General features: G+C 41.6%; 1 protein-coding gene and 1 long non-coding RNA gene across 4 annotated transcripts in view; one reads left to right on the plus strand and one right to left on the minus strand.

Moving 5' to 3' along the window:
• Positions 1–16,393, plus strand: part of LOC102075478 (potassium voltage-gated channel subfamily A member 1) — a 175,235-nt gene extending 158,842 nt beyond the window's left edge. The window contains exon 2 of the mRNA XM_074539254.1: positions 15,478–16,393. The gene's annotated coding sequence lies outside the window, so the exon portion shown is untranslated. The remainder of the gene's footprint in view (positions 1–15,477) is intronic.
• LOC102073894 (uncharacterized) overlaps positions 1–26,248 on the minus strand; it is a 126,283-nt gene that overhangs the window by 7,401 nt on the left and 92,634 nt on the right. The window contains exon 6 of one of the 3 annotated variants that reach the window (XR_012579965.1): positions 16,414–17,558. The exons of 1 other annotated variant lie outside the window; for it this stretch is intronic. This is a non-coding gene — a long non-coding RNA (uncharacterized LOC102073894). Of the gene's footprint in view, positions 1–16,413; positions 17,559–17,690; positions 22,143–26,248 lie in introns of those variants that run through there. One more of the 3 variants, XR_012579967.1, reaches the window with a different exon arrangement.

Here is a 26,248-nt window from a genome sequence, read left to right on the forward strand (position 1 = left end):
TGCCTGTCCTCGTCATTCAAGGCTGAACAAAAGATCTTTTGTGTAGTACAGAGCTGGGCTTAACCCTACAAAGGGCTAAGCATTCTTGCAGCAGTGGACTTAGTCACATGCTTAACTTTAAGCATGTCAACAGCCCCAATGAAATTGGCAAGACTAATTACGTCCTCAGAGTTAAACACGGGGCTTAAGTGCACTTTTGGACCGCAGCCAGAGTACTCAGCACCTTTGCAAGCCTGATCTGCCAGTGAGTAAATTTTGTTTTGGAAGAATTTATATTCAAAGAAAGCAAAATGACAAAAAAATTTTAAAAACCAAACCAAAACAAAAAAACTAACCAAACAAAAAAAAAAACCCTAACCCTTGCATATTTCTGTAAGTATTATTAAATTGGATCCCGGCCAAAACTTTACCATTCCCACCAGCATATGCAGCTGTTCTCCGAGAAAAGGGTGTAATTCCAACCCCTGGATAAAAGTGTACATTTCAGTGCATTTGCCATAAGGAGAAGTTTGCCGCTTTTCACAGTTCTAGCAGCTTTTCCTGGTTGGTGGCAGTTTCCTTGTCTCCAGTGAAAACTACCTCAATTTCCTATGGAATGTTTACAGGCAGAACAGGAAACAGTTTCATTTTATTGCAACTCCAGAGTGTATTTCCCATTTCATCAAGCCCATGAAGAATGTCTTCCAAGCCTGCAAGCTGAGCTGTGGCTTGGAGAACTCCAGGGGAGAGTTTTCAGGTATTGAAGGAGCTTTAGTGAGACCTGCTCTGAAAAGTGCACCTTGAGTCTCCAGAGAAGGGTGAGGTGAGATGAAGTTCCACTGCTGCACCTTCATCTCATTCCAGACCATTGCCACCATTGATGCAAGTCTGAGTAGAAGTCACTCTCTGCCCTCAGTAATTGATAAAGTAATTCACACAGTGAAAGGCATGGCTGTGAAACTTTGATTCCTCACTTCTCATCTTGCCATCTTCTCCAGGATGAATACAACTTGCAATTGCTGCTCAGCTGTATTTATTTTTTTTTCACCTGCATACTCATTTTCCCCACTGGACACCCCAAATTTTAACCAGATTACTTAAATTCTTACCTTCTCTCCTACTACTTAATGCTACCAGTATCTGTTCCCTTCCACCACTGGAAGTGAATGCATCCCTGCAAACAATTTCTCATGGATGAAATAAAAGAGGAGAGGAAATGGAAGGGCGGAGGGAAGCAGGAAAGAGGTAAGTCCATGAGCTTTGAGGTTTGAGTTGTGCACCTACCAGTGCTTTTCTAGCAATGCCTTCCCAACTTGCCAGAACATGCCATTCTAGCCTTCCTATTATCACTTGCACTTTGAATTTCTGCTGGAATGTACTCGTCTGTTGATTTCCCATTTGCTATTTGGTGAGGCTCATAAGGAGCATCTCCAGTACCTGTCCTAACTCCTTCATTTCTCCTCCTCCCCTCCTCTTTTCAAACCATTCACTAAAGTACAGCTGCTCTGGCTTGGAGATCCTACACAGAGCTTGCAAGCAATGTTTGTTAAACAGATCTTCAATTAGCTGTAAGGTCCCCAGGTTTAGCTCTGGAAATGCTCAATTTAGCAGCTGACCTTTCAGTTCAGTCACCTATCAACTGGACTCGTTTTTAAACCCCAGTCTTTACCTAAACTCTTGGCACTGAAGGAGGGTTTTGCTTCCTCCATCCACCTTTGCTAAATCACACAAGAGTGCATGAGGTGACATTTTCTGCTTTCTAAGAGGCCAAAAGATGATTTTGTTACAATATGTATAGTTCTGCTTTTAATCCTTGCTGTCTTCAGGTTCAAGTGACTTCAGAATTCACCCCTACCCACCATCTACCAAATCATTCCATTACGCCCTTCACAGTGGTACAGGAGAAATGAGGTCACTTTCCTGGAAGGATAGTAAATGCTGATTTATTTAATAAAAAAACAGAATCATCTGTAAGCACAGCAAGCTGCAGAATGGAGTGGGATGGTGTGAGTGCCTCCTTCTGCATGTTGGATATTCCCATAATCCTAGAATGGGCCAGGTTGGAAGGGACCACAGTGGGGCAGCTGGTCCCACCTCCCTGCTCCAGCAGGGCCATCCCACAGCACAGGGCACAGGACTGTGTCCAGAGGGGTCTGGAATATCCCCAGTGAGGAGACTCCACACCCTCTCTGTTCAATCTGTTCAGTCCTCGGTCACTGCCCAGGACAGAAGTTCTGCCTTCTGCCCAGGTGGAACCTCCTGGCCTCAGTCCCTGCCTGTTCCTCTGGTGCCTCTACTCAGCACCACCAGCCTGGCTCCATCCTCTTGGTGATGCCTTAAATTTTAGCTTTCATATTCTCCAGATTCTGTACTGCATTAGTGTGTAAATCTGAACATATAAAGTGTTAGCAAGTTCTCTTCACAACTGAATTAGACAAAGCAATCCTTTTCCAGACTGAGAACCAAGGATACTGTTGCAGCTTCAAGCCCAGAAAGTACAAACAACAGCAAATTGAGGAGAGCAATCTGGGAGGATGAGACTTCATAACCTTAAACTGCAATTGGACAATTAACCCCAGTATGTAAATGGACCAAAACTTATAAAAGTGTGAAAACTCACGCCCTGGAGTCCATCTTGGCTGGAGCCACAGCCAGACTCTTGTACTTCTCAAGGTGTGTCCTTGGAAGGTATGGTGGTTTGACCAGGAAGGAGTGGGAATTCTGGGAAGCTGTGGTCAAACCAATGAAGGTTTTGGGTTTGAGACTGGCACCCGGTGTAGCCAGTGGGGTTTGGACACACCTCCGAGAATACACAGGGGTTAAAAGCAGGGCACTGCCCTTGGCACTTTCTCTTTTGGGACGTCGCTGTGAAGAGGTCAGATCTCTTCCCCCGTCCAGCCTTGCTGCTGGGCGGGGGAGGGCCAGCCATGCGGTAGGCCCGGGGCCTGGACAGAGATGGGAGGTGAGGGGCCTTCAAGGATGGAAGGGTGGAGGAGCCCCAAGAGACATCGAGACATCGGGCAGCCAGCCCCCCCCCCCCCCCCCCCCCCCCCAGGAAGGAGAGAGAGGGAGAGTCGGCGGTGATAGCAGCCGGCCCAGGAAGAGAAAGGGGGGGGGAAAAGGGTGCAGCAGCACGTGTGGGAGTATCATCTCGTCCCAGGACAGACAAAGACTGAAAACTTTTAACCCTTTCTTTCATGATTGGGGCCTTGCAAAAATGCTAATCCTCCTCGAAGCTGAATAAGAAGGGAGATAAGAGATGAGATGAGACAAGGACCTGGCCCGAAGAACGTGGAGATGATTTGGATGGGGAGAGATGATTTGGAGTGGCTTTTTGGCTGGACTTTTCTTGTGGCCATGGACTCAGTTGTTCCTGTGACACAGACTGCATTTAGGGGGAGGCAGTGCCTCAAAACCAGGAGGGTTCATTCGTGAGGACCCCCCGGCCCCAGGGGGTTGGAAAAATATGGGGGGGACAGATGTCCCAAAGCAGAGACTGTGCCTTTTTTGGAGTGAGACAAGGCATCCTTGAAAGACAACCCTAAAAGCAGCTCTGGCCATGTCTCAGTGGTGAGAGCACTGGGCATGGAAGGAAGATGTCACAAGCGGCAAAAGGACTTTTTTTCCGGGCGGTGCCGAAGTGACACGGAAGCACACGAGGTTTCAGTGTGTTTCCAGGAGAAGCCTATGGAACAAGAAGGACTCCTTTCCTCTTCATGAACTGCAGTTTGAGTATACTAAAGTGTCGTGCCGGGCTGGGCAGTTGGTGTTTTAGGAGAATGTATCGGATTGGGAAAGTCAGGGAGTGGGGAGGAGGAAAGTTTTTTTGTAAGGTTTTCAATTTCTTTTTTTCTTTTCCTGTAGTTTAAGTAATAAAGTGTTCTTTATGTTTAAGTTAGAGCCTGTTTTGCTTATTCCTGGTCACATCTCACAGCAGACACCAGGGTGAGGAATTTTCATGGGGGGCACTGGCTCTGTGCCAGGCTCAAACCATGACAGAAGGCCTTTTAATAAATACCTACTTTATTCTTTTAATACTAGGTAGCCTCTCAAGGCATCATTGGCACCCTCCCTTCTTCATTTCAAATGTCAGTGACAGCTGTGTTTTTTCCCTCAGAAAATCTCTTGCTCATTGATTGCTTGTACACAACAAGACTAACAGGAAAATACCAAGCTCCTGTTTGTATGACTGCATTCAAGCACATGTCCTCTTCAGTCCCATGGAATCCTTCAAACATGGAGCACAAATTCAAGCAGTTTGGAAAATGCAAGACTTCAGCTGTGTGAAATGTTTCAGAACGCTGAGAGCAAAGTCAGGTAGCAAAGGCAAACTTGCTGTAAGACAGCAGTTTTGAGGTATTTACTTTCACAAATGCTGGCTGGCAAACATTTCATTTTGTCATTAGAAAATAAACACTGAAAATACTACTAGAGGCTACAAAGTATTTAAATTGCACAGACTTCCTAGACACTCTAACACTGCTAATGCTGTTTCCTACAAACTCTGAGATATTGATGGTTCTTCTATCCTGTTTAGCAGTAGAAGTAATAATAACACTGTCAATTTTTCGTAATCTGCAAGAACAGCAGTAGCAATCTGCAAATTTTTAAAAGAACAGGCATCTGAAATCATGCTTTGTTCCAATGACTATTTCTTTCTAAGATTCTCCATGCTCACTTCCTCTGGGACCTCATGCTAAGCCACATAAAACTGTTGTAGTTCCTGAGGAGCAGATCCACATGACATACGAATATTGTGAGATATCTGAGACATCCAAAGTTTTTTGGTTTTGGTTTTGGTTTTTAAAGGGAGTAATCATGAGAAATGTCTATTTAGTTCTCCCTGGAGGAATTTGAGACAGTTCTGAGGAAGTAGCACTTAATAACAGTACAACATTTTTGCAGTCACTGTGACATGAACTCTGTTTTTGTGGAGAAATTGCACAGTTTGGAAAACGATCAATGCAGTGAGAGACAATTTATCTTTTTGTATTCAGAAAATAGCACTTTTTGGTATGACAGAACTGCTGTATGACAGTATCTTCTTAAAGCAGAGGGGACCTTTTAACAGTTATAATGAGGAAAATCAATCTAATTCAATATGAAAGAGCAACAGTAATGGAGTCAAATATTTTAAGACTCTAAAGCAGAGAATATTCCATCAGTCCCTGCCCGTTCCTCTGGTGCCATTGCTGGGCCCTGGAGCAGAGCCTGGGTCCTGCTTGGAGCCCTCTCTGCACACAGGAACACCCAGGGCTGAGGGCCCCTCTCAGCTGGGGCTCCTCTCCGGGCTGGACAGCCCCAGCTCCCTCAGCCTTTCCCTGCCACAGATGCTCCAGGCCCTGAATCTTCTCCGCAGCATCCACTGGCCCCAGTCCAGGAGCTCCCTGTCCCTCCTGTGCTGAGGAGCCCAGGACTGGACACAGCACTGCAGATGTGCCACCCAGGGCTGGGCAGAGGGGCAGGATCACTCCTACCTGCTGGCACTGCTCTTCCCAATACACCCCAGGATTCCTGATGATTTCCTGTGCTACTGTGAAAAGAGCTGGAGGCTAAAAATGCAGTCACAGGGGTGCCTGGTGCCTCTGGGCACACAGCAACCTGAGAGCTTCCCTGAAAGCTTTCAAGCTCCCTCTCTGTGGGAGTGCCTTCATCAGCATCTCTAACTAATAAGGGAAAGGCCATCCCAGGCTCTGCTGTAGGATCTGGGTTAAATGCTCTAGGGCAAACAATGAAATTCCCTTTGGGCTTTCCATATCTGAGGGGAAGATCTGAAGCTCTGAAGTACTGAACTGAAAGAATAAGCAGCAAAAACAGTTTTGTTCTATAATGCTACAGCTACACCTCCACACTACAGGGATTGCAACTCTTCCTTCTCTGTTCTGTCACCTTTCAAAACTTTCTTTGTTACATATGCAAATGATCCCAGGTACTCCGAGAGAGGAACTGGAAAAACTTTAGTGGGGTGAATGGATTGAGACTATCCAAATCAGATCCAAGTGCTATTTCTTTTTCTGATTTAGAAGATGAGTTACCTTTTTCACTGGATGACCAAGCTGAGCTGTAAAGCCCAGGCTCATGTTAGAGAAGTCTGACTTGAGGCCAACCTATTTTCTCATCAAAATAAAGGCTCAGCTAACACGAGAAAAGTAACCTTTGAAAGTATTTAGCAGCTGGTGAGCAAAAAGATTATAACAATTTGTTCTATGTATGTAATATATTAGAAAGCTTGGTAAAGATAGATTTTTCCTAATGATAGACTGTGAAACACAACCATTTTGTGGCTGTAAATAAGTGTGAAGATTCACCATGAGTCTGAAGGAATATGACATCTGCAGAAAGCATGATAAGTGTCTATTTCTCCTATTTTTTTTCCTTCACTTTTGCTATGAGTGGTAAATTTGATCTGGTTTATCCTTGTCTTTGGCTCTTGTATCTTTTTCCCAAGTTTTCACTGTGTCTGTGAGCATCTACAAAATTCCTCAGAGAAAATTAGGGGTGACTTGCAATAAACATATAATAGAATTCATATAAATGTGTATATACACATAATTATAAATATTTATAATTATGAAGTTTTCTTTCCTATTTCCTGATGAAAACCAGGCCATTTGTAGTCACTGCAGTCAGGAAGGAGTTAGAATTGTGCAAGCCAAGGGCAACTCAGGTTCTGTAATTTATTCATGCAGCAAGGCTGTCATTAGCCACTGTCAGAATATTTCATTTCAAGAGTTATTATTGTGTGTCAGGAAAACTTTGGGATGGGGAAACCGTGATGGTTTTGTACTCAGATGCTGAATGGAATTTAGTCTGGTATTGGCCATACTAACTAAAAATTAGTATCTGGGGAAATTATTGGTTAAGATTATTCATCTGTCAGGAAACAGAAGAAATCCACATCCCATTGATTTTGGTACATCTGTAAATCGAGGTTTGCTATTCTAAGTCAAGCTGAACAAAACCCATTTGAATTACTCACTGTGTTGATTCCCAGACTGATATATGATACTGCCAGGCTGGTGAACTGGCAGAATCTTATGCCACAATGCTACAATTCAAAAAAAGCATTCCAGAAGGTGGAAGAAGACTTAAGATGAAGCCAGAATCCCAGGTGTGTAAAACAAGGAAAAAAATGGTACGACATGTGAGCATCAAAGAGATTTTCTGTAACTCAAGGAAAGCAATTGAAAGAAAAAATAATTGTATTGGGTCTTTTTAAAGAAAAAAACCGCAAAACTAAAGCAGAAAAAGCCAAAGCAACCTTTACATTCTACTTAAAACCTGGACAGTTTGGTTGTGTGATCAGCAATCAAGATCACAGGCACAGGTACTTCATTCAAGAAAGACATGACTGAAGACTTTAAGACAAAGTCACAGGAATGAGAAGTGAAGTGCAAGACAGGGAAAGACCAGAAGGAAGGACTACCTTCCAAATGCCTTCCAAGGCATTTTCGACATAGATGAAACGCTTGGCACTATTTTATTTTCCAAACCTCGTTAACTGGGGGAATTTCCCAACACACGGACAGAGAGCAGATCTTTCAGCAGGTAGGGCCTTATCTTATCAATTTAAGCTGCATTGCTGTATATTGATTTGCTAACTCTAATCAGGATGTTCTTCTGAGCAATTAGATCTTGTCTGAAAATGTAGGAGTTGCTGCTTGCCTCTACTAATCCTGGAGATTTCTATCAATACTCACAAGATTCAACCAGTACCAGCCAGAACGTAGCGTGGCTGTCCGTTGGAATGGAATCTCCATCCAGGATAAGGCATCTCCACTCCCACGCAAACTCATGTCTTCCACCAGAGCCTCCTGCCTTGAATCATGCTTGGAGGATCCTGGCCTCCTCCCCTGTCTCTAAGGCAATCTGCACTGACTAGTGTCTGATTCCAGAGCTCATGTGGCTGTTAGTCAGGCCTCTCCTTTCTTTCCCCTGATCAGACTGCCTGGAACAAGTCCACATGGACAGTGAGGGGGAGGAAACTTTTGTTCCCTTGGTTTCTGCAGCATGGTGAGAATATTACAATTTACATCTCCAAGGCACCAGCAGAACATCAGTACCTTCCCTGGCCAGAGGAAGGGGAGGGAGACACTGTGACTCAGTCACTTAGCTGAGTCACCATTCTGGCAGCAGCAATTTGGGTGGTGCCACTGTCACCACCCTCCTCCCTCAAAGCTGTGCCTGTGCTCACTCCCTGCCTGCAGGAGACTCTTCTCATCAGGCACTGAGGTACTTGCCCTGGTGCACCTGATTTTAAAATTAGGATGACATTCTCCAAGCCATGGAATAAACGTGAAAGCATTCCTTTGAAAGAAAAAAGAAACTGTACCCACCAAAACCTTCTAAAATACCAAGTCACCCTTTAAGCTGAGTCTGGCAAGACTTTAGGCATTAAAATAAACATTTCTGCATGTCAAATGTTCTCCTTTCAAATTGGAAAGAGAAATTTAATTGTTAAAAAAACCAAGAAGAATACAGAATTGGAGTTTTTCCAAACTGTCCTTCCCCTTTCTCACATCAGAAGCAGAGAGTGACAGTGATATTCCTAGACACTAAAGACCAAGCAGGTGGTCCTGTCCTACAGGATTTAATCATTATCTCAAGCTTCCCAGGAGAGCGTCTTAATCACCCTCACACCTCCTACAGTGGCGTGTGCCACAGATAAATCAGTTCTCATAGTAATTACAGGCAAGAATTCTTACAAGCACCCATAAGACATTATTTTATTTTCAGGCTGAGGAAAGTTAAAAGACATTTAAAAGCTGTAAGCTAGGCATGAAGGACACTTAAATTGTCTTAAAAATAGCACTGGTTTTGCAGTATTTATGAGCAAATCTGGGGAGGACTCAGATGTGGATCAGACCCATTAAGGTGTGAATTATATGTAATGCAAGATATGCCCACCTGCCAGTGCTTTTGAGGCATTCAGATCCCTACACAGAGTTCTTCACTTACTGCTTCTCTAGAGTCAAAGCAGCCCTATAGGCCCAGAAATGAATCTAGGCTTTGTGTCAAGATCAGATGAATGGCAGCAGTAAAAATTATTTGAGGATCAGCTGCAGCTCAAAAGAATGTGCGTGGTTCTGGTGGAGTTTGAGGTGCTCCTGCAGGAAATGGATTTGTTTCTGCCCTAGAAGTGCCCTGTGTGCTTTCTAAGATCTGAACAGAAAAATCATTTTCACAAGCACTTCTAGGTCAGTAATTTTCTCTGTTTTCACTGAAAACTTCCTTTAGAAATTTACTTGAACAATTTTAGTCAGCCATTACCACATTAAGGCTTTATGACAGTAAAGTTTTTATTCTCTCACAATTTGAAACAGTCCTGAACAAAGATAATCACGAGGAAGTAAATTCAAAATAGAAATTCTGCTAAGATAACAAACATCATGTCTAATATGTGAAAAAATACTGTGTTCAACTGACATATTTTGCTTCATCAACTTACTTTTTTTCATTGCCTGTGTCGCTGCTGGCATGGGATGAGAAGGAAAGTGGAAAATAAGTCTTGTTGCATGACTGTCTTCAGAGTCTTTATGCTTTGCTTTTCTATACACTGCAACCATATTTAGAGCTAGGCTATCCCTGAAATGTGTATTTATGTAGCTGTTCCTTTTCTCCTTCTTTTTTTCTTTTGAAAAAATTTAAGTTCCCACACTAAGAATGTGAAAAGAAGCATCAGCAGAATGGGTCCATGTTTGTGCCATTTGGACCCAATCACCTGAAGATGATTTTTATGCACCTGAGGGATGATGTGTAATGTTTATCCTGCTGACACTTAGGAGGTCTTGCTGAGGCATGGGAGTTGCTCAGGGATGCCAGAGCTGACTCCGGGCACCCTGCCTGGTGTCCCTGTCACCAGCAGGGCTGGGAGGGGAGGTTCACTCCATCCTGAGAGCCACGTTCCCATTGCAGGGTCTGACTGGGCTGTATCTATGGCACTTGTCTTGCCAGAGGGGCTTTGTAGCACAGCCAAATCATTCCAGCTCTGGATTCCCACCAGGCGCAGGTGGTTTAGGGATTTCTGAAGGGCACTCAGCAGGAGGGGGAGATGAACTCTTGTTAATTGTCACCAGGAACATCAATTTAGGCCGGATAAGGATCAGGCTTGGAATAACCACATGGAAAGCAGGACCCTTGTCAAGGAACTGGTGAGTCAAAATTCCAGACAAACCATATGAGGGGGATCTGGGCAGGCCTAGGAAGTCTGTATCAGATCATATTTGTATCCCTCCCAGTTCAATGTTCTATTTCTGTCTGCAGGCAGTGCCAGTTATTTCAAAAGAAACTCAGCTGTAGACCATTGCAGTTTATCCCCAGGGAAAGCCTGGGTTTATATTTATGGCCTATGTCTTGAACAAAAGATTTATATCAGTTTGAAAAAAAGGTTGATAAACACTTAGTCTTTTGGACAAGACACTCTCCAGCCCCTGGAGAGAAGCATTTTGACAAACCCTGCAAGGGATGATTGGGGCCTCAGACACATTTTAAGACTCAAGTCTCGGGGGTGTGGGAGGAGCTCATGCAAGAGCAAAGTCACTTTAGGCTTTGCAGGCTTAGACTACAAATTTCCAGGCAGATCCAAAATTCATGTCCATGCCATGTGAAAGCAAAGTGCCTCTTTCAGACAGCATTTACCCCACCTGAAACTGAGGACTGAAAACCCACCTCAGTCCCCACTGTGAGGTGCTCTGCACTTCCCAGGGAATACCCAGCAGCTTTTAGGAAGTTTAGATCACCATTCCTCTCTGGCCTGCCGAACCCCAGGTGTCCCTGTAAAGTGGACACTTGGAGTTTGCAGGGCAGAGAGGAATGGTGATCAGCAAACCCATCCAATCCACAGCTGGATGAAAAACTCAGATGAATCTCCAAAGCTGTTTCTTCCTTCAGAAGCACTGGGCTGACTCAAGATTTACTGGGCTGTCAGGACAAAACAAGGCATTCAGGAGACCTCCTGATCCCATCCTCAATCTCATTAACTTCCTGCCTCACCCAGTGCCCCCCGTGGCCTCATGTTAATGAAGGGCTGTAATTGGTAAATGAAATTGATTACACAACTCTTTGAATGAGGCAAATTATTAATCTGTGGAGAAAAGGTATCATTTTCTGCTATGCGTAAATCAAACCAGGGTCTCTTAAAAGCCCTGGGTAAGTAGAGAGCATTTCAAATTGGCTACAAAGTGCTGGACAGAGCATTGGCAGAAGGAGGGGCAGGGACAAAAATTACCTTAGCCGCTCTTTGCTATTCCCAGTTTCTGTGATTCTATGAATTTTTAATTCTGAGCTGCACAATTTAATTACCACTTGCAAAGAGCTGCAGAAAATGGAGCCATTTTCTACTGGGGGCAGATCTGTCCTGTCATCTGTCAGCTGTGAGGGGGATAATTATTCCTACAGAAATGTGGATATAAAATTGATCTGTGTCTGCCTGAAGGACTGTACGTTGGGGCATCACAGCTGGAAAAAGCTGCCAGAGGTTGTCCTAAAAGCCCTAAACCTCTCTTCAATAAAACAGTCTGAACTCTGCCATGTTGCAGGACTACTCAATATCTTGTCATTTAATCATGTTAATATTTTCATATATCTGGTTTTGAATTGCTGCAGAGTTCTTTTACTCTCTTACCGTCTTACTCCTTTTAGAGTAGCCATTTTACTAATGCAAAGCTTGGCCTTTTTTATCTGAGAGGAGAAATGTATTTCTAGGTTATTCTGGGAAACAAGGAATAATTCCCTTTCTTTGTGAGATGCCCTTGTCACATTAATATCACCCTTTCAACTCTGTGTAATCCTTAAGGGAATCCTCCAAGCCTGGTGTCAGTTTTGTTCTGAATATTTATCATATTATACAGGTGTTCCTGAAGCTGTAAAGACAGCACAGGACAAAAGGATCTCAGTGTCTGGGCATATAAATATAAATTATGAGCCTGTGTATTCATAGTATCATAGAACCATAGAATGGACTGAGTTGGAAGGGGCCACAGGAATCATCTCTTTCCAGTCTCTCTGCAGACTTCCACTAGACTGGGGGGCTCATTCCTAGATCAGAAAACCTGTGGGACAGGAGTAATAATTTAACATTTCTTGTGCGTAAATATGCACCCTACTCTCAGGCTAAGCCTGACCAGTTTCATCTCCCATATTCTGTTATTGCAGGAATTAAACAACATTTTGGGGAGTTTGCCTGTGCTGATTTTAAGGGAACAGAGTGCTCGGGGAGGAGTAATGATGGATGTTCCTTCATTCACTTAACTGAAAGGCTCTCACTTGTGCCAGCTGTAAGTTTGGTTTTACAGACCAGATGATACTCCAATTATTACCTTATTTTTTCCAAGTGGAGATGTTGTTAGTAAGTGATTAACTGTGCTCAGCAACAGTTTCTTGAACTGTGCTTTTTTTGACCATTTTTCCTCTTGTTTGCATTGAATTGATTTATTTATGTAGACCTTGATGTGTTATAAACCCTAAAATTATCCTAGACATCAAGTTTATTCTCAGGGGAGACCTCATCTCACTGTTGATGGCCTGATTTTTTTAACTCACCGCGGAAAAGCACTATTTTCTGTGATATGCCAAATTATGCATTCCCCCTAAAAACCTGCTGTGACAGACAAATAAACATTTTAGCCATGGGAAGGCAGAAGCAGAAAGGTGTTGAGACTTGCTGAAAGCCACACAGTGTTACTGTCAGAGGCCAGATTATGATTTTGCAAGCCACTCATCAGCAAACTCACTTGATTTGATATCTGGGATTTACAAAGAAACTTGGCGAAGTTTACCAGTTCTCCAGCCACTGGAACTGAGATAGGATCCCAGGAAAAGCTCATGTAGTACAAAGGTTCTGCCACAGCTTCCCTTCCCTGTTTTGTGTGTGTGTGTGTGTTTGTTTGTGTGTGTGTTTGCTTGTGTGTGTGTGTGTGTGTGTGTGTGTGTGTGTGTGTGTGAAGACAAAAAGGATGTGGCAGAAAGGTGCAAAAACTGTGGGTAGAAGTTATAGCAGCCATTCTGTGACACTGTGAAGTTGTGATGTGTGGCTTACTGACAAATCCCTAAATCCCTTTGAGCAGGTAGGTGGCCCTGCAATATGGGACTGCCACCACCCAGTTGGTTTGTTCCCTTTTTTTGGAGGGGTTCAGAAAATTGATCTCCAGGATCCATCTGAAAAAGGCAAAGCTTGGCAAGTGCCAGTACCTCTTAATATCGCCATATCCAGTTTAGCAATACAGTTCCTGTCTCTGATGCTACTTCTGTGTTTGGGACATCCATGCCCTATATCCCTTCAGGAAGACTCATTGACCTAAGCTTGCTGGGTTGGTTACTCAGATAATCCCCTGAAACAGGATAGAACCACACAAATGGACTGGGTTTTTTTTCTAATTACTGTGTTTTAAGGATTGTGTGCCATGTGAAATAATAAAGATTACTAAATTATGCAATCATAGAATCATAGAACGGCCTGAGTTGGAACGGACCCTAAAGATAATCTAGATCCAATCCCTGCCATGGGCAGGGATACCTTCCACTATCCCAGGGTGCTCCAAGCCCTATCCAGCTTGGCCTGGAACACTTCCAGGGATGAGGCAAATGGGAGATGAAACCTGCTTATCTTCACACACATGTACCAGACTATTCCTAGAATCCCTAGAAGAGTTTTAGAAATAGGGCACAGAAAGACAGAGCAAAACTTCAAGAGCATTTCTACTCTCCTTCATAATTCTGGTAACTATCACCTGTGGATTTTTCTCAGTATCTTCAAGAAAAAGACAAAGTTCCTTTTTCTGTTCACTTTTCAGCATTTTCTAACAATTCAATACTTGCAGTTGAAGGACATATGACATTTTTAATGTCATTGTAATGTCATTTTTCTCCACAGGCTGCAATAGTTTTTTTCCCTAGCTCCTTCTCTGGAGAAGGGGGCAAGGATGGACACAGGACTGTGAGACCTGTTCAATAAATAATTTAATTCTCAGTAATAGTAACATCTAAAACAATCTTCCATACCACAAGTGAAAATCATAGCTGGACACAGACATATTCCCCCAGCTGCACAATTCCCAACAAAAGTACTATTTAGAACTAATGGGTCAAAAACATTCCAAGAGTAATTCTGCTGAAAATGATAGTGTGAATCAATCTGAAATTAAATAGGTGGTGCCTAAACTCTTTCTTGCCATGGGCAAGCAAAATCTGGGATGTGGAACAGCAAGTGCAAAGTAAAAGCAGCAATGGGAGTATTAGAGAAGAAAGTCTAAATGATGAAAATCCAAGCCTGAGCAAAATTTTTCTGTGTCCCAAGAGGTCTGGTCGCACATATATTGCACATTTATATTTTATATGCATATATACAGTGCAATTATGCTCTTGCACATAAACATTTGGAGGAATTTTTGCTTAATTTCAAAGGTTTCCAAAGTGCAAACCTGTGAAATATTACAGATATATTAGGCAGATTGGGAGCCACCTTAATTTTCAAAATCATTGTAAATGCCTTTATTAAAGAGAGACTTTTTTTAGCTAGGTTAGGTCAAGAGCCATGAGAGGGATGTAGAAATGGAAGCAAAGTCTACATATTCCAGAGTGTTCCAATTTTCAATTCCCATTATATTTTTAGCTTGGGCTTCAATTGTCAAAGCTGCTGTATACATGAGTTGTTCCCTCTGAGTGTTTAGGAGTAGAATAATTAACTGTGTAGGTTGTTTGGTAGTAGATAGGTAGATGTGTTGGCACAGAAATCAAGAAGAAACTCTCTATCATCCAACACTCTTGTTCCTTCAGGTCTTTTATTTCACTGCTCCAGCCTAAGTTGATTTTCATTTAAATGTGGTAAACATAACAAGCCCTCTCATGAAATGTTAGAGGCCAACTGCAGCCCTCAATTTATTTAGTGTATGTTTCTTTACTTCACTTAAAAGAAGAATAGCAAAACCATAAACTGAAACCCAATATCACCAAGCATTGGAAACAAAATGGCGCTTACGAGATTGGAGTACTGGGGGAAAAAAACACCGCTTTACGTTGCAAAGCTTTTGGAAAAGTGCATTTGATCTTTTTAATTCATTCTTTGGTGCTTGATATTTCAGCCATCCACCCTGGGCTTAATTCTGTGTGGTCCTTCCAGCAAATGTGGGGTTTGTTCCTGGTGTTACTGCTCACCTACTGTGTGACATGGGTTGAAGCACATCTATATCCTTATGGTGCCGAAAGACACCTGGATGTAAAATGGCTGAAGAGGAGCATTTAATTTATATTTGTGAATTATGTTTATTCATTATATTTATACATTATATTTATAGCTTTTATTTAATTTAGCTTGGTTCCAGAAGGCTTAATTATAAAAGTCTCCTACCCAGAGTACCTAAATGAATGCTCTCTCATGTCTCTCTCTGCTCTCATCAGTGTTTTATCCACTCTGCCAAAATACGGCACATTTATTTTTTTGAATTTTGTCATGCTAATATTTTTGCTAATACTTTTAAATTTGATTTCTATCTTTTTTTACAGTCCCCAGTTTTGGAATGTCCTTTGGAACCATTTCTGTGGGAAGGACTGCAGGACTGTGCTGTTCTCTCACATCGTGAGCCTCTATCAAAAAAAGCTACTGCATAAATCACTAAAACAAACAAGAGGAAAGGTGTTTTGCTATAATAACTGTTAATTAACATGATTTGCCTTGTTAGATGTTCTTCAGTTTTAATTTGTGATGATCTATATCGATTTCTATACTTCATATATTCAAGATAGGGACATTGATGAGTTTCTGCTGTTTTGGACTTTTAATAAAAGGACATGTGCTCATGAAGTTTCATATTTCAAACATATTTCAACATGTTAAAATACCTTCATTAAAAAAATACAGGTTTTTATGCTTCTTATGAGAGGTGTATCTTTAAAAACCAGAAACATGTTAATTACCAGTATGCTGCTCCATAATCAGCACTAATCGGTGGCAGTGGGGACAGTAAAAGGGGGAGGATGAATCTAATTTCAGTGCTTTGCTGGGTGAACAGAACCAAGAAGCTTTTTTCCTTTGTAACTGGAAACGATAAACATGAACATAGATGATGTGATAAATAGAAAGAAGAAACATGAATATGGGTAACATAATAAATAGCCCATAGATTGGGAACCTCATTATTTGGGAAGCCTGTTATTACAGCAATAAAACCACAAAAGGTGCATCTGTAAATAGGATAAAATACATTTGTGTCTGTGTGTAAAAATATTAAAGTAAACCTAGAAAGAGCTAATAAATATATTTAACAGTGAAAAGAAAATCTGGAATTCGCATATGTAACATGATGTATGTGGACTTTGGTGTCACGTGTTAATAAGCAAAATAGCATCTCTCTTCCATTATTTGAATCTATGTAAACTAAATATCACTTAAAAAACGTCTGATAGAGCAAATTCTTAAGTCTAATACCTCAGTCTGCCTTTCATTTTGTATAAAATTAAGTCTGTGTGTATTTCTGCATGAATTTTTATGTATTAAGTGCACTGTTTTGATTATTGTGCCACCTGTGCATTTTCTTCTCTTTTCTTACATTTTGTTCCATTCCCACTCTTTGAAAGGGAATCACACAGAATGGCAAGACAGTGGGTTCTGTTTTGCCCTGGAAAAGCAGGATCTGTCCCATCAAGCAGGTTTACAGTACCAGAAGCTTTTAAAATTGACTTTAGGAAGGGTGTGTACAGGTATGCTTTTATGAACCTGATTTCAATGGGACAAGTTCATGAGCAGGATTATATTGGATTCAAAGCAGGACTTGAATATCCTCATATTTCAGTCTTTCAAAACCCCCACAGAGCATTTCCTATTGCACAGATCTGATAAAAACGGCTAAATATGGCCGGAATATTACAGACGAGTTGTTTTTTAAGGCTGCTTGCTATAGGTTTATTGGGAGAACAGCAGTTTTTCATTTATTCCTTTGTACATCTGCAGCAAGTAATTCCAGAGAAGGATATAGATGGAGCAATAAACAGATGAAGCAGTTGGGATTTCTTGGTCTAGTGATATTTTGCAAGAATTCTTAAAAAATTGAGGCATTTTTTCCAGATCCTTATCCAAGGATTTTAACATTTGAATCCTGCATAAACAAAGGATTTGTTTCAGCAGTTTCCACAGTAATTGGCCGATGCAAACACCCAGAGTGTTTTAGGGCTGGCATAATGGGTCTGCTCTTAATTTATAAAAATAAATCACAACTTACATGTCACTTTGCAGTTTCATGTAGTAAACTGATAGACAGCTGGAGAATCATAACAATATGGTAGCTTATTTCCTTTTTTTTTCTTCAAGCAGTGGCAATGAAATTTCTTTTCACAGTTGACCAAAGCCCCAAGACAACATGACAACATCAAGACTGGCCAGCATAAGTCAATACTTTGGGTTGTCATCATTGCCAGTGTGGAAAATGGCTTCTGGTGAGCTGTACATCACAGAAGTCTTCAAATTACTTCCACACATGCACAGATGCCATGTGATGAATGTCTTTCCAATGTGAAGTTATTCCCTCCTGTTAATGTCCTGAAGCTGTATGAACATCTTCCCCAAAACTGGTACCAGACAGCAGCTAGAGCTGATTGGAAGACAAGAATTCCATTTTTATTAACATCTTGGGGATTTCAACTTTTTTTTTTTTTTTTTTTTTGGTCCTGTTGGTTAAAAAAAAAAAAAAAAAAAAAAAAAAAAAAAAAAAAGCACACTGGGATAAAAATTGCACTGAAACAAAATCTCTGTGTCTTTGGAGAAATGAGAAATCCCAGCCCCAAAACTGTGATATATATTTACATATTTGAGGGACAGACAGCACAGTTTAGACACTGAAGTACACCAAGGTGTGTCCCCTGCTCTATCTCCTTTGGCCACCTGGATGACTGCTGTGGCCTCTGGGCTACAAAATGGTGGAATCATAGACTGTGCTGAGTTGGAAGGGACCCACAAGGACCATCCAGTCCAACTCCTGGCCCTGCCCAGGACACCCCAACAATTTCACCCGGTGCCTGAGAGCATTGTCCAAATGCTCCTGGAGCTCTGGCAGCCTTGGGGCTGTGACTATTCCCTGGGGATCCTGTTCTGAGCCTGATACACCTCTGGGGGAAGAACCTTTTCTGATATCCACCCTAACTCTCCCCTGACCCAGCTCCAGCTGTTCCCTCGGTTCTGTCTCTGGTCACACAGAGCAGAGACCAGGACCTGCCCCTCCTCTTCCCTTCCTGAGGGTGTTGAAGAGCACAATGAGCTCTGGCCTCAGTCTCCTCCAGCTGAACAGACCAAGTGCCCTCAGCTGCTTCTCATGTGGCTTCCCCTGCAGGCCCTTCACCATCTCCAAAATCCTACTTTGGACACTCTCAAACAGCTTTAGATCTTTCTTATATTGTGGCACTCCAATCACAATATTCAAGGTTAGTCCACCCCAGCCCAGAGCAGAGTGGGACAGTCCCCTCCCAGGCCTGGCTGGCCAGGGCTGTCCCTCCTGGCACCAGGCCACTGCTGGCCCATGTCCAGCTGGCCATCGACCAGGACCCCCAGGTCCCCTTCCACAACACTGCTCTGCAGCCTCTCATTCCCAGTCTGTCTGTACATTCAGGGCTGTCCCATCCCAGCTGCAGAGAATCCAGCTCTTGCCTTTGTTAACTTCACACAGTTGGTGATGCCCAGCCCTGTCATTTGTCCAGGGCTCTCTGCAGAGCCTGTTCACCCTTGAGGGAGCCAACAGCTTCTCCCAGTTTTGTATCTGGAAACTTACTTTGTATCCCTCCCTGTCCTGTATCCAAGTCCTTTATGAAACTGTTGAAGAGAATGGGGCTTAAGATGGAGCCCTGCAGAACCACAACAGTGACAGGTCCCCAAACTGATGTGACCACAGTCACTGTCACCCTCTGTGCCCAGCCTGTGAGCCAGTTACTCCCCCAGCACACCATGTTTCTATCCAACCTTGGGCTGGACAAAATCAACATATTGTCCTCATTAATAGACTCTAAATTAATTTTATACCATCAAAATCAATGACCATCAAAGCAAACACTGTTTGTTGTAGTGACACTTTCCAAACCAAGTGAAAAACTTCCATTACAACAAAAAAGTAGCAGTTTCTCACACCAGGACCACGGAATCAATGATCTCTGTATTTCTTCATGAAAAATAAGATGAACTTTATTCAATGCATCTAAAGTTAGACCAAAAAGAATTTTAAAAAACTTTTGCACCTGGATGAACTTTTCAACAGCAGATAAAGGATAGGAACAACCATTCCTGGCATTTTTTGCTAAATAATAATTGTTTTTCTGAACTGACAGAGATGTTTTTGTAGGAAAGCAAACCTTTAGAATGTACACCTTGACAAAGGAATTTCTTTTGTTCTATTACGTACTGAAGCACACTGATCTGATACAGATATAGTTCTTATAGCTGATTACAATCTTGTCACCCATATACTCCTCCAAAATATTGAACTATTCTTTTTCATCTCAATTCAAATGAAATAATATAAGACCTTTTAAAACCTGTACTAACTTTATATTTTATGCTTTGATAGACCCAATTTTATGGGAGGTTTTCAGTAGCTTGTTTCTCGTTTCCAGAATAAGCTGGTATTATATTTCCCTATATAGCACTTGTTTCTGTTTCTGCTCAGAGTTTATATTACTCCTACTGCTAAGTTCTATTCTTCAAGTTTCATTTCAATTTCTGATTGTTAACAAGGAAGGTGAAATGTAGTTTTTGAAGCAGATTATTCTATATCACCCTCCTGAGAGGACTTTGCAAAGCTTTCCCACCTCTGTTGTTGCTGCTGTTACATTTAAGATACCAGAATACGCCTTGTAACCTGGTTTTCCACACAACTATTTTGTGCTTAGATGGGTCAAATTGTCCAAAAACTCATGCTAAACCCATCTGCCATTCTGCTGGTGCTCCAAAACTGCTTCTCTCAGCTGTCTCTCCTTCTCTCACTGTGTGGGACGTGCTCTTGCTAGAAAGACACCCAGCCAACAGCCGATTTTGACCCTCAGACAGACAATAGGGCACCTGCAAGCCAGACTGGGAGTAGCAGGTCCGTGGATTTGAGAGAAGTGAAAGAGAAGGGATGCACCAGAAAGGACTAGAATAATGCAAAGTTTTTATTTTGACCTACAGTTCAGAAGCAGAGGGAAAGCAGTTAAATCCAAAGTCAGTAGATTTAAAACTGATAAAAGCAAAGAGATATTTCAGCCAAAGTCTAATTAGCTACTCTTTATCTGTATCTATTATACACAGGGGAAAAAAAGAAGAGAAAAAGTAAAAAATAGTAACAGAATACTGCATTATTATCACATTGGAAAATATAACCAAATATATAACCCAGAAGAATCTATCTTAAATAAAAATGTCAGACTTATAAAGCTACTTTAAAGCTTATTAAGCCAGGTATTAATAGAATAATTCAATTTTTATAATAATAATGAATAAGTATTTAAAAATATATCTTTCACATTTTATAGTTGCTATGAAGGGAAAACCTGAAATTTAATATAGTCTTTAAAGTCACTTGTTTCTGAATATAGAATTCTCAGAATAATGAACAGTCAGGAAAATAATCAGTCGAGATAAGGAATGCATTGAGGAGTATATAAGGAGTAAAACTGTGTGTGAGAAACAGAAGATTAGGCCCCATTCACTTTCAATTTTCTTTTAAACATTCAAAATCATTATTTTAAGCAATGGTAAAAAAATCCACTAAAAAGTAGGCTGCCACAGACTTTAAGAAGTCACCCAGTCCATTTTTCTACTCTGGGCAGGGTTACATATAAGCAAACTTCAGTCTCAAAACTCACCTAGCAAATATTTGTCTAAATCTTTCTTTAAGCCTCCACAAATTCCTAGAGCATGCTAATCCAGCCTTTCACTATCTTGCCATTAAAAAGCTGAGGTTTCTCCCCCTAATTCCCACTCTCTTTCTGTTGAGGCAATTCAAACACATCATGTCTTGTACTGTTCCTGGTGGCTGTTATCATGTCTCTGCATATTCTTCCCTTCCCTAGACTAAACAAATCCAGCTTCTTTGCTCTTGTCTCACTAGCTGTGTTTTCTGGACATCTAATAATTCTTGGTGTTCATCTCTGGGTTTTTGCCAGTTGGCAAGGGGCATTTCTCCAGCTGTTACGTGCGCTCAGCTGGACACAGGATCTCAGATGGGGCTTTATCCATATGGGAAAGAGGTATTACTTCCCATACCTTCTGTAGCACCCCTCATTTACAGGGGATTCCTTTTTTCATCACGGTGGATCTGCTGACTCACAAATTCCCTTTTGCAGATTTGCTCGCTACTTGGTTGTTCCACTCCTTATATTTGTCCCCTTGACCCTTAGAAATTGTTGGGGTTTTTTATTTTTTAATTTGAAAGTTGAAAAGATGAGAGGCTCCCATGCAAAAGAGGAATTGTACATATGTTTGCAATTATGGAAAGACACACAAAATATTGAAGATGAAACTAAATATGTTTTCACTACTTCACAGTTACCATTTGCAGTCTCTAATCTTTTGTTATAAGTGGTGACCATAAAGTAATTTTTGGTACAAATTACTTCATTCTGGAAATGTTTGTATTTTGATGTAATTTAAATAAAACAATGAGTTCTTACTTAACATTCATAAATAAAAAGGAAAAAAGTATGGGATCATTAGGCAAATGAATGAATAGAAGGACTTCAGGAAAAAGAAGTGATGTGTGGGTTTTCCAGCATTGTCTAGAAAACTCAGGAAAATAACTGCATTTTCTTCACATTCTCTTAAATTTTTCAGACTAAAATTTGTCATTCTCTTCAAATAAGGAAATGAGAAAAAGTCTGTATCTACAAAGAAATTATTCACAAGTCTTCCTCTTTCCTCTTTCTTCCTCTTTCCTGATGTGAATCATCCCATGATCAGTACAACACCTGAAGCCTGACACCCTGGTGTTCCAGGATTTGTGGCTGAGCTCTCTGAATACCAATTTCTGGCCAAGGCCTTGCTTCAAGGCTACAGAACTTCCACTGCCTTGCTGCTCCAGTTTCTAATAATATATTTGAGTTTTTGCTCCAGCTTTTCCCTCAGGAAAGATTGGGTCTTCTTCTGTCCCTGCCACCACTTTATTGAAATTTGCAGTTTAGTTCCTCTTAAAACTGAAGTCATCTGTCAGATGTAGCTGAAATTGGAAGAGAGTTTTGAGATTATGAAGAGAAAGGACAACAGCAGACATCAGACATTTTGTTCACATCAATCTTATCTGCACAGAAAATCAAACCGAGTCTCTGCTCTCTAAGCACTATCACACATTTCCTACAAAAAAACCTGATTTGTTCAGGCTTTCTAGAAATAAATGGCAACAAAAAATAAACAATAATTCTTGCTATAAAATAAACTTTTAGAGGGTCTGGGTGTGAGAGGAAACCAAGGAAAAGTTTTCCTTTAGCCATAGAGACTTTGGATAAAACTTTTACAAACACTGACAAAAGGGGTAAAAGGAAAACCAAAATTTCATGCTTAATTGCAGCTGACATCACTGAAATCCCCTCCTAATTTACTCTGCAGAGACATTATGTAATTTATTATATCTGCAAAGACATCACCATAATTTAGATATCAGTGATGATACTGCAGAAGAATGGATAGGATAGGATTTGAGCTGTTCAAAGATTGATTTTATGTGTTAGACTTTAAATAATTTGAACATTTTTGTCATTTTCCCTCTCTTCATTTAGAGCTATTGAGGATTCTCAGGCATCAAAAGCAAGCTGTGGAACACATTGTGAAAATTTCAACCTGAGATTTCAACCTGGATATTTTCTGTGTTCATGCATCTGAAAAGTGAAGCAATAACTTGTTTGTCAGTTTTCAGATCCAATGTATTTTATTTTTCAAAATAAACAAAATCCAGTCCTCATCTCCATCCTTCCAAACCATGGAACTGACAGAGTCATAATTAAATGTATTTCCACTTAAACATTTATTCATGAGGGAAAAGGATTTTTTAAAAGGGAGAGAGGAGAAATAAATTAACAGAAGTATCTCTGATCTGTTTTGAACTTGATAATTAAATTCATAATTTAACCTACCTTCTTGTTTTGCCAAGGTCCCCTCTTGTCTTTCCTTCAGAAATTCCTTGCATAATTTCAACAGCAGTTCCTAGTTTATGAATTCAGGCTTAGGCATCCAGCTCTTTTAAAACAGGGTTCCCTCAGTCATTTTTCTGGTCAGGCAAGTAGTCTTCTTCTCAAATAGTTTTTTTTTCCCTCTCCAAAGCAAATCCCCCAGTATTATATTTCCCTATCAGAGAACAAATACAAATTCTTCCTCCTTCCCTCACTCAACAACAGCCCATTGATTTCATGCACGCTTTCCCAGAAAATCCAAGCAGCTTCACATTCTCCCTGCCCCCAAATCCATCAGGTTTCCCATTCCCACAGTCTCCTTCAGCCCCTCTGAATGGACCACACTTCTGATTCCCAAGGACTCCATAAAGAGCCTTCCGCGGCTCCATAAAGAGCCCAGGAGTGAGGTGTCTTCCCTGTCTTCTCACAGCAGCAGTGTGACAGTGGGAGCAGATGGATGGCCTTGGAGCCGCGGTTAACAGCATGATGTCTTAACCCAGCCCTCCCGTGGGGATCCAGTTTTTGGCTGCTTGGTGGGTTGGAAAGGGGGAGAATCTGACCTCCCTCACTCCTGTGCTGAGACATGAAACAAAAGCCTTCTCTTGCCTCACTGATTTCAGGCTGGCTCAAGTCCTTTGCATCATGCAGGCAGCACAGGCTACCCCATCCTCCTGTCCTGAAGGTAAATGAGTGATTTATATTCCTAATATTATTATATGGATGTCAGCTCATGCAGGGCAAGACAAGAGCTGTTAGGGAATTTGACTAAAAAATCAAGGTGATTTCATTTACCCTCACGGCAGAAACAAATTAAAGATCATGATTTGCAAAGTTACTTCAGGGAACAGCTCGCAGGATCTGCCATTTAATACCCTCTCAAAGTAATTAAATGACTTCTTATTTGATCACCCAAAGATGGCATATGGAAATACATAATAAAGCTGGGATGCTATATTTTCTTAATAAATATAACTTAATTCGATTTTTCATCCCTGTAACACTTAATACTTACACTCAAAAAATTATTTTGCTTGGATTTGTATCATGAAATAAAAGTAATTGATTTCTCACAACGCTGTTCCCATGCAAACACCAATTTGTTGACTCCTTTCTCTGCTTGGGAAACAACTTCACTTCTGATAAACTGACAGAACATAAAATAGTGGACTGGGAACTCCCAAGATTTCTTGTTCCCCTCCCCCTTGGCAAGAATTAAAGACTTCCTCTTTCACATGGCAAATCTCCCTTTTACCACATATTTGGTGTCAGAGCTGTATTTCACTAGGCCTTACAAATCCAAATTCCTTCAGGTCTTCTTTTCCTTCAGTAAAAACCATATGTACAGGCAATAGGAGTATCAAGAATGTCCATTCTCTTCCATCATTCTCCTCATGTCTTTTCTCTTTCAAGTCAGTCAGTTCCTTTCCTTGCATGGACACAGCTCAAGAGTTTCCTTTTAATAGTTCCCATCCTTTTCCCTCATGTGTCACCTCTCCCACTGCGCATTCAAAACTCTCTAGCTGGATCCTTTAAGAACCAAAGGATGCACAAATCTATACAGCTGAGCTTTCTATGAATTCCCTGTATGAAATTTGCTATGAAATTTCGTGATTTCTATGAAATCCCCCCTGTGAAATCAATCATGGTGGATTTGTAAAATTTGCTGTCAAATTAGTCATAGCCAGACTTTTACTATATGAAATGAAAAATAATTATTTCTTCCATCATCCTCTCTGATGTTTTTGGTGAGATGAAGCTGGACAGGAGGTGAAAGCTGGCACCTCCTGCAGCTCACCTGAACAGAGAGAGTCCTTCCAGGGCAGTTTCTGAAGGAGAATCAGTGGAGGTGTTTAAAGGGGTGTCAAAGGTGGCACCTAAGGTAGGAGATGCTGCCTTAGCTGATTCCAAATGCCAGTCCTCATGTGGAACTAGCCTTGCCTTGAGGCTGCAATTCTTTTGCAGAGGCAAAGCTTCCCTCTTTTCCAGGCTGCAATGATGTTTGAACAGGATTGAGCAGGTGTTGAAACTGCACTTCTTTCAGAAGTGCTGGGAGAAATTGTCCCACCTTCTGCATTAACACCCTCACAGATGGCAGCTTTACAGGATCATCAAATCACAGAATTATTATCACTGAAAAAGGCTTCCAAGACCATCCAGCCCAAACTTGACCAATCCCCACCTTGTCAACCAGACCAGAGTGTGAGTTCCACATTTGGCAGTTCCTTGGATGCCTTCAGGAACAGGGATTCACCACCTCCCTGGATACCCCCTTCCAGTGTCCAGTTCTTTCAGTGAAGAAATCTTTACTGATGTCCAACCTGAACTCCCCTAGTGCAGCCTGAGACCATTTCTTGTCATCCTGTCCCTTGTTCCCTGGGAGCAGAGCCTGATCCCCCCCAGCTGTCCCCTCCTGTCAGGGAGTTGTGCAGAGCCAGAAGGGCCCCCCTGAGCCTCCTTTTCTCCAGGCTGAGCTCCCCCAGCTCCCTCAGCACCTCCTGGTGCTGCAGCCCCTTCCCCAGCTCCATTCCCTTCTCTGGACACGCTCCAGCCCCTCAATGTCCATCTTGCAGTGACAAGCCTAGACCTGGACACAGGATTTGAGGTGTGGCCTCACCAGTGCACCTCGAAGCTCCATCTGGCTGCTCTGCCACTCCAGATCACCTCTGTGATGTTCCCTGCTACGTGCAAAACCTGCAGTCTGGACTGTGAGTGACCTCACTGTGATGGAAAGGTGCTGGCAGGGAAAATCTTCCATTGCTCTTTTTAAAGAACCATGGCTGTGCCAGAGCAGGAGCCTTGAAATGGAGCACACAGTTTATTCTGCCTTTGACATGTTTTTTTTTAGCTCAGTTTTTTCTTATTAGAAAGCACTTTCATTTCTTGTAATCATTCATCAGCACTTCTGTGTGAGCATAGTGTTTAACATAGCAGTCTCACCATCAACTTCAGACATCAGCTGTTCTTCCATTAAGAAAATAATCCTCCTGTGTTGAAATAAATGTCTGAATCTGGAGCACACATTTTTAAAAGGTGCATTTGGGGTTATGTAATTTTATTAGCAAAAATCACATGCACCCTGATTTACCAAATTTATTATAATATTTTGATATCTGTGTAATGAAACAGAATCACACACTAACTTACAGACCTCTACAGTGTG

This window comes from Zonotrichia albicollis, chromosome 4 (assembly GCF_047830755.1).
Source record: "Zonotrichia albicollis isolate bZonAlb1 chromosome 4, bZonAlb1.hap1, whole genome shotgun sequence".
NCBI classification, from domain to species: domain Eukaryota; kingdom Metazoa; phylum Chordata; class Aves; order Passeriformes; family Passerellidae; genus Zonotrichia; species Zonotrichia albicollis.